The sequence below is a fragment of the Cygnus atratus genome, chromosome 2 (assembly GCF_013377495.2).
Source record: "Cygnus atratus isolate AKBS03 ecotype Queensland, Australia chromosome 2, CAtr_DNAZoo_HiC_assembly, whole genome shotgun sequence".
Classification (NCBI taxonomy): domain Eukaryota; kingdom Metazoa; phylum Chordata; class Aves; order Anseriformes; family Anatidae; genus Cygnus; species Cygnus atratus.
This window is the reverse complement of record NC_066363.1, coordinates 49,969,525-49,978,331: the sequence shown is the minus strand read 5'-3', so window position 1 is coordinate 49,978,331 and position 8,807 is coordinate 49,969,525. Positions and strand designations below refer to the sequence as shown.

The 8,807-nt window shown below is 37.8% G+C and overlaps 1 long non-coding RNA gene across 1 annotated transcript; it reads right to left on the bottom strand.

The window, feature by feature from the left end:
- Positions 1-4,776: 4,776 nt before the first annotated feature.
- Positions 4,777-7,240, bottom strand: LOC118249629 (uncharacterized). Its single transcript, XR_004779160.1, has 3 exons — positions 7,062-7,240; positions 5,803-6,041; positions 4,777-4,929 (listed from the first exon to the last, which is right to left on the bottom strand). It is a non-coding gene; the product is annotated as an uncharacterized LOC118249629 (long non-coding RNA).
- Between the last annotated feature and the right edge of the window lie 1,567 nt (positions 7,241-8,807).

The following is an 8,807-nucleotide window of genomic DNA, read 5'->3' as shown; positions in this document are numbered from 1 at the left end:
AGTTCTAGGCATATTTATCTCAGCTTGCAATTTACTCACGTCAGGCCGTAACCCAGCAGCAGATAGCCTGTCTCTTTGAAATGTTATTTTGCTTCTAGAGAGTTGGCAAATTTCCCTGTTTAGTTTTTATCTAAACACTGCTGAGTTATCTGAAGCCTTTATATGGATCTGCTTGCCCCGTTCTCCTCTGTACCTCTTCTTCCACTGTTAGCAGTACACATATCAACACTTGCTCCCAGACACCCTAATTCATACTCCAGAGTTCTGTGTAACACTGAAAGTGCTGAGCATCTGGTACAAAGCGGTAATCTTTGCAAGCAAACCTTGCCAAGGGCACATTAGATGCAACTCAATATCAAGCTTTAGCTGCTGGGAATGCACAAAGCACTCACCTTTTAAAATTAACAGTCAACTGACATTTTTCACATTCTCTTCTTCTTGAGAGCTCAGACAGTGTCCTCTATCATCTTTTTACTCAGTTTTTAATGGATGAGTTTAAAAACACAATCTACCTCTTTTTCTCCATCTGGCAAACAAACAAATCAGATAACTCAATTAATTAGTTACAGAGATAATCCCTAACAATGAAGAAAACAACCCAAATTTCAGATGAATTTTGGTGGAGGAAAAAAAAAAATATATATATAGAAAGAATGCTATGCCGAACCTGTTTTCTTTTTTACTTGACTTAGGGAGAAAAATGTCACCAGAAAATAAGGTTTTCCCTGGTAGTAGCATACTACCAAATGGCAGTTCAGATGGAGAAATTTGAACTTGAATATCTGGTTGGTTATTCAGGTTTTATGGTTTGAATTCATTTAATCATATGCCTTTTCTAAAAGACTTCCTACACGGCTCTTTCCACCTTCAAGAAAGTGTTATGGAAGGTAAAAGCCACAGCTGCCAAGTAAGTACAACACAGCTGATTCAGCCAGTACAAAAAATAGCAAATAAAGTCTCAGAGAAATGGAAAAGCTCTCATGCATGACTCACGCCACCCCCCTGTTCACAGAGAAAATCTTTCTGACCTGAACCTGAATTTTTTGTAGTGAAGCATCCTCCAGACACTTCCCAAGTATCTTTTTCCAGTGTCTCACTATATTAACAGGCAGATTCTTACCTACTATCAGAACTAAATCAAAATGTAGTTTTTTTAGCAAAATAAAAACTAAGCTAATTTCTCCCTGCCCCATACTCTTGTAGGTGGAGAAAAAGATTAAGCATTGCATCTTAATATACTTCTCTGTATGTTGGACAGACTATAACAGAAACAACTAAGGAACTATTAGCTATCAAGCTAACAAACCCCACATCTTTATAATTTTTCTGATAGGCCATGATTTCTAAAGGTTGTACTATTCTTGTTAGCTTTTTTCTTGGTTCTCACATCAGAACAAATGGTTTTATTTTTGAATGATTTCAATGGTTTACATTCACAGCGTGTTATCACACTGTGATTAATCTTTGCAATAGAGCACTTGAAGATGTTTATGGTAGAAAGAGTCTGGGTTCAGTCTTCAGAAGTCCCTCTTAAAAGTCATCTTGCCCAAGGAACCAATATTAAGCAATGCTTCAATGCTCAATAACATCCTTCATTTCAAGTGTTATTTCTCAGTGTGGGACATGTTAATTTGTAGATTCACAAAAGAAACATGCCCACAATCTTCAATAGTTATTGCAACACATGATCCACAGTAATTCTGCTATCTGTTCTTCCTTTAGCTTCTTCACTTGCTGGTGCTAATGGCCCAAAATAAATGTCATTTTAAGCACATCTCTTTCTCTCCCCTGTTCCCACTGTGTACCACACACACAGCTTGTTAATGGCCAGCAGAACACAAAGAAATGCTCATGAAGGATCCTTTCCAATACATTAGGAGAAAAGAAGAGCAGGGGGAAGAAATTAATGCCTGGCTTCCACAAGGAAATGCCCCATTTCTCCTCCTTCTGTATAGTCATATCAATATCTTGCTGTTATTGCCCTCCAGTTGCTATTACCTTGACCTCCTGCTCCATCACAATTCCCACTCCCTGTTTTCTCTGTCTGGCCCTAGCACAAATTTTCTCCACCATTTCACACTTGACAGCCTTTCTGGATTGCTGGGATAAAGAGGCATCTTTAAGTCGCACCATAGGCTCTCTCACACTCACTGACTTCAATCAACTCAAATCTTCATCATTTAACTGATCAAAAATCAGACAGCAGGGAGGTACCAGATCCAGTGGATCACACCATCAGTGTCAGTGGGTCAGTCATTAGTAGTCAGTGGATTCGTACCATCATCACCCATCTCTGTCACAACCCAGAATAATACCACTCTCTGCAATAAGAATTGCCACTTTTGCAAGGAGTTATTAATTCAGCAGTGCTACCAAGGAGTCACTGAGATTCAACCAGCCCTCCAGACCATTTCTTCCATTCTCTCCCACTTGTTTCTACTCAATAAACAATACTTTCCAAAGGCAGACTACTATTTGAAAGGCCATTCAGTTCAACCAAATGCTTAACTTCTGTTTCCTGATTGAAGTTACTGAAGTTACTTAGTACTTTCTGTGTGCCACATGAAGCAACAAGACACCACTGTTCTGGGAGTTTCCAAAGCACAGGAGTCTTCCCTGAATACACCTGCTTTCACTTCATCAACAAAGGTTCCCCATCTCAAGGACACCGCAAACAGGAATATGTCTCACACAGAAGATGTCAGACTGGTCAGAACCAAAACTGAATGGGAAAAGCATATTGCAACAAACTATACTGCAGTGTCTTGCCAGTTCGACGCAATATGTCAAGGTGAGCCAGTCTTTCACTTCCCATGCACATTCTCAGAATTCCTTTCTGTGTCACGAAAAACTAAATTCAGACCACTAATGATATGTTTAATGTGTCAGTAACCCAAAGACACATCAGCTAAATTATTTTCACATTGCATCCAGTGACTTTGTATACAGACTGGAAATAAAATATCTATATTTCAAGGTAACCAAAGCAACATTAATAGGACCAGTTTATCTGCCTACCCAGGCCTGTCAGCTCTTTCTTATTTATGACCCAAGCAGGTATCTGACAGGTCAGTTTCCCAGTCAGGCAGAGAGTGAGCTATCCTTTCCTGAGACAGAGAAGACATGCAGAACATATTTCTTTGATATCATCCAGAGCATCGTCCCTTAATACCACGAGTGTGAAATAAAGTTACTAATGTCCTCTCCCTCCAACTCTCCCAACACCTTAAGGAGAAATCCTTAAGAATTTAACAAGGAGGGAACTAACCACATCCTATAGAACAGAAAGAGATTTCTGAAGAAGACATCCCTATTATTGCAATAGAAATTCAGATAACTGCACTGAATACAATAAAGTTCCACTGGGTTAAAAGCATTAATCAAGGCTTAAATTTTATGCAAAATGAGTTCCTTTTACAAGATCTTTGGAGCCAATCCACAAAAGAAAAATTCCTCTGTTCAGTTAAAAGGATGGTTACAAATAACCTTTCATAAAGGTTTCCCACTTTATTTTTAAGAACTTCTCCATTAGTACAGAATGATAATATTGTCTCCAGGATGTGCTCTGTTCATACAGTGGTACAGCATCTATACAATAGCTCTTCATCAGAGCTATTACAGCACATAAAGGTAGAAAGAGTGGGAAATCATTTCATAAAGGATATGCACCACTTCAAAAGAATAAATGTAATAAATTCTGTAACTACCAGCATTTCTTCCAAATGAAACAGGATACTCATTTACTTAAAAATGGAAATTTAAAATCCATCTGCAACCATACAATTTTGTGATTTTCCTAGTAGTTGACTGAGGAGGACAGACAAACACACACCCTACTAAATAGAATCATCTTTGGAATTCAGGTCATCTCTGCAGAAGATGGGCAGTAGAATTCCTCAACTTCAGGGCATTAAGTCATTTGAGCCTTTGGTTAAAATCATGCTCAATTAAAAAAAAAAAAAGATTTGTTATTGACGATGGATTTTGAGAGAAGAATCATTTCATCAGTGGTGATTTTGACCTCAAGTATGACTTTTCTATTCTACAGTTCAAATGAAATACACCATTCCTATCAATGCAGTAGCTCTGACTGGTGAAACAAAGTGTATTGTAGACTGAGAAGTATCTAAGGAACCAGCTGTCTGTCATAACAAATGAAATGAAAATTCCACTCCATTTAGTATGCTCCCACAGGAGTAATGCACACAGCAAAGTTTCAACCAAATTGGAAAATGCAATAGCAGCACTTAACTTCATTTTCTTGTATCTGTTCTCAATTTTACAAGGCATATACTTTAAACATCTGTAATAATTATACCCAAATTGTTTTAAAATTAAATGTCATAGAACATAGTTGAGAAAAAACAGTCTTCAGTATGGGAATTACATATTGTTTTAAAACAATACATAACAGTGATTAAGTAACTGCAGGTACGTTTAAGTAAAGGACAGTGAAAGAAACTCAGTGGGATGGCTTCTTCCCATTTCCTGAAACAGTTGCACATGATTGCCTTAGAATCAGTAAAAAATCACGACCCCCCCCCACCCCCGGCTTCCCCTAAAAGCATGGGCCCATTGAAGAAATTTTGTATTATTGGGAATGTTGGCATATCCTAAGACTTTCTTAACTTTCCATTTTTCCATTTGACAATGAGTTTATGTACTATGAAATACACACATATTTCTAATCCACCTATTTGAAATTGTTGAAAAAAAAAAGTTTTATTTTTAACAGGGAAAAATAAACTTAAGTATATTTTTTAAAATAATATAAAGAAGTGAATGTGTATAAAGGTATATGCAGGTTTCCAGATGCAATATTAGCACCCTTTTGGGACAGGACCATCATGAAGCCAAAAATTTCTTCTCTTCTATTAGACAGACATTCTGGAAGCTGACTTTCCACTCTTGTCAGAAGTCCTTGAACAGCTGAAATGACATGGAGGGATGCAATGAAAAATACAGCTGAAGTTTCTATCTATCCAAATGGATGAATTAAGTGAAATTAAGACTGATTAAAGAGTTCTTTAAGTTTCAACCAAATTCCACATTTTTTGTTTATATGACTTCTACTAACTTGTGGTTAAATATGACTATTTTTGCTTCTACAGTAGGCTGCATGGAAGAGTCAAACAGCTGTTTGTGTTCAAGCTGGCTCATGTAACAGAGCTGAACTCCAAAAATTTAATTAATGGGTCATGTGGAACAAGATGTATCACTGTCTCTTAATAAGGCACAAGTGGTACAGTCATGAACAAAGCAGGCAGGTCACGCAAAGTAATTGTCATCATGTCCTTCTCACCATGCCACGCAGGAATGCATTTTATGTCTTACAAGTTACAGAAAGTCTGTTTTCAAAAGGTTACAGATACTCTGGTAAATAAACGTTACTGACATTACATTGTGTACCTCTCTAGCTCTAAAGTACGTTTGACTCAAGTACACAGATGGCATTCCTAGCTCTGGAACAGTTAACCTGGGCAGTCCATCCAAAAATCAGAATATCTACAAAGTAAAGGTTTTTTTAAGCCAGGAAAATTGAGCATTTTTTATAGTACTGAAATATTGAAAAGCTGATTTATTGCACATACAGACATGATTATTGCAGTTCCACTCACTGATGAAAGGCTGATGTCACACATCTTTTTAAGAGCCATTCCCAAACTCTCAACTTCCTAGGCATTGAGAGGACCTCAAAATAGGACCACACTAGTGACCTCTGCTCTAGTGAGAGGATTGTCCTCTGGCCTTCTTAGTATCCTTCACTTTTTTTTTTCCCCAAGTCATCTTTTTCCCTCTTACCTCACTTTGATTCTTTCCATGTATTCTAAGATGGCAGTTATTAGTGGTCTTCATACAGGAAATACTAACAACTGTTGTTGTTGTTTTCTCCGTTTTTAACACAGCCACAGGAGGACTTAATGCTTGCTCCAAAGCACCACTTTTACTTTGACTTCACTTTCTTCCTTCACAGAAGCAAGTGAGCAGACAATACATTTTAACAGAACAACTTGAACAGCTCAAACATTTCATTCAATCCTCTGTACAAAAGAAGTACAAAAATATTAAAGTAGGCAAAAACGTGTTTCTTCACGTCAAACAGCTTACTTTTTTTTTTTTAAACTATACAGAAGGAAACCAAAATCCATGAATTCATGCAAGATCAAAAGTGTTGATTGACCTGGAAAAAGTAAAACTAAAAAAAATCAGTGAGATTAAAATGCTTGTTTTTGAAATGCTTTTTGTGTTGTTTTTTTTTTCAGAACCACCAACAAACTGAAAAACAATCTATTCTTTACAATTCATTGTGCTCTTAAATTCAAATATACTAGCACATTAAAATGTAAGTGTGTAGTATCAATCAAATGTTACTTCTCCAGGATCTATTTTTCTTATGATAATCCTATCTACTAAAGATATTAGAATCATAGAACCATAGAATATCCCGAGTTGGAAGGGACCCATAAGGATCATCAAGTCCAACTCCTGGCACCGCACAGGTCTGCCCAAAAGTTTAGACCATGTGACTAAGTGCACAGTCCAATCTCTTCTTAAATTCAGACAGGCTTGGTGCAGTGACTGCTTCACTGGGGAGCCTGTTCCAGTGTGCAACCACCCTTTCGGTGAAGAACCTCTTCCTGATGTCTAGCCTATATTGCTAAAATATTTTTTAATTTGATAAAGCAATTACACAAAACTTTGTTTCACTTTTCCTCTGTAGTTGAATTTCTTTAAAATAGGGCTGACTCTAGCTTATTGTTTTTGCATAAAGCAACATTAGGAAGAATCAGGACTAAATACTGAATATTTACTACAGAAGCTATCTAGTCATCCTGCAGTGGTTCACTTCTTTTATTTATTCCACCCCACAACCACCATGTTTGAATGACTTTTCTAGATATCCCCTTGTCACAGGTTTGCAGCTGACAAGCCTAAAAGACCTTTTCTTTCTATTTTCAATAAATTAGAACAAAAGTTCTCCTACAAGGTGTCTAAAAAGCATAAGCCTACCAAGGTGATAGCATCAAAACATTTTCCCCATGAACTTATCATAGACAGACCTTCTTTCCTTGGTCTGTCAAGGCGCACACACTTTTTAAGGTTTTACCAAGTGTTTCTCCCCTTGACAGAAAACACCATTCTCAGCTCATGAGGATCAGCTTGCTCTTGTCATTCCTTTCTGCAGTCCATTGGAAACTTTTGAATGAAAGTATCATCTTAAAGGTTCTGTTTGTTTACTTTTATGTTGCTTTAAATATTACAGAGCTCTGTGCTTCCTAGAAAAGGAGAAGATAATTCCAATTTTTGTTCTGAAAATTTTACAGCTATGTTGAAGGCATAGTTTTCACTTCAGTTAGTAATATCAGTAACACTTTGTCAATTCCAAATTGGTCTTAAGTAAAATTAAATTATGGCCTCATGAGAAAAAAAATACATATATATATATGTATACATATATATATATATATATATATTTACAGGTAATAATTGACACATTCTACCAGGTTAAAAAACAAGGTATACTTAAAAAAAAATGCAGATTTTGTGAAACCAGTGTATTTAATATATTGGCAAAACCTCTCATACTGCAATAGCCAATGATCAGGGATATGGTGACAGAGAACAGGAAAAAAACAACTGTTGCTGCAAGGTGATAGGATCAAAGTAGTAAAAGGATCAAAATAAAGCAGATCTCTATGGAGGTACAGTGGCGCTGTGGGATTATCCTGAATAAATTCACTTGGGCTTAGCTTTTAATGGTAACATTGCTAATGTTTCTTGCACTGGGAGCTCCTTTAGAAAGAGCTTGTATATATTGATGTTGTGCTGGGATGTCTCACTTCTCAAAACATGCAAGTGTGATTGCATTGCTCCACTTATCCCAATGAGAAGTTAAAGCCAAGGACCCTCTGTGCCAGGGGCTATGCCAGAAATGAAACCGGGGTGGTGTGACACCACTGGAGATGAGAAGACTTGTCAGGAAGCCAAAGGTGTCCTCGACACAGCCTGCCACTAGCCAGGAGGGACTGCCCCGAATTATGCTGTTTGCCATTCCTCCTCCTACTTGCCATGCCAGAACCTACTCACTTGATCCTGTTCAGACGAGACAGATTAGCCATAAAGAATTTTCATTCCAGCAGAAGTAAAGAAGGGAATAGCAACACAGATGGCTGCTGATAAACCTCGCAGTGATTGTCTTCAACTGGGGGCACTGACAAGCACTGCAGGCACACATGGATGTTCTCTTCAGCTGTCAGAGCTGTAACTGAGGAAGGATGCCTGAACACATCCTGACATGTGAACTATAACATCATGGTCAAGCAAAACACCAGAGAGAATCCTTTTCACCTGGAGGCAGGATGTTTGGAACTGGCTTCCAGCTTAGTCTCTCTGCTGTGAAGACCAGCAATGAAAGTTCTCATGCCAATCTGTGTGAACACGAAAGAGACCCTGAGAAAGGACAAAATGTGAATGGAAAAGACAATCTGAGATTTCTGTGTTTTGTTTAGCGCTTAAGCAGCATGTTTTTGGTAAAATAGTATATTATATGTGCTCAACTGCTACCACCTTCAGAGAGTAATGCATGCTAATCTCTCTCATCCAAGCACAGGCACATCAGTCCACAGAACAGGATCTTTCTTTTATTAGGGACAGCAAATGTGACTGATACATATTCACACCTGCCACCCACAAACACCATTTCCCATGTTACCGATAGCATGGGATGACATGAGCTGGAATACTAAATCATACATAAACATAAGCCTGAGAAAGCCCCACAGTCCATACAGAAATGAAGCTGCCCC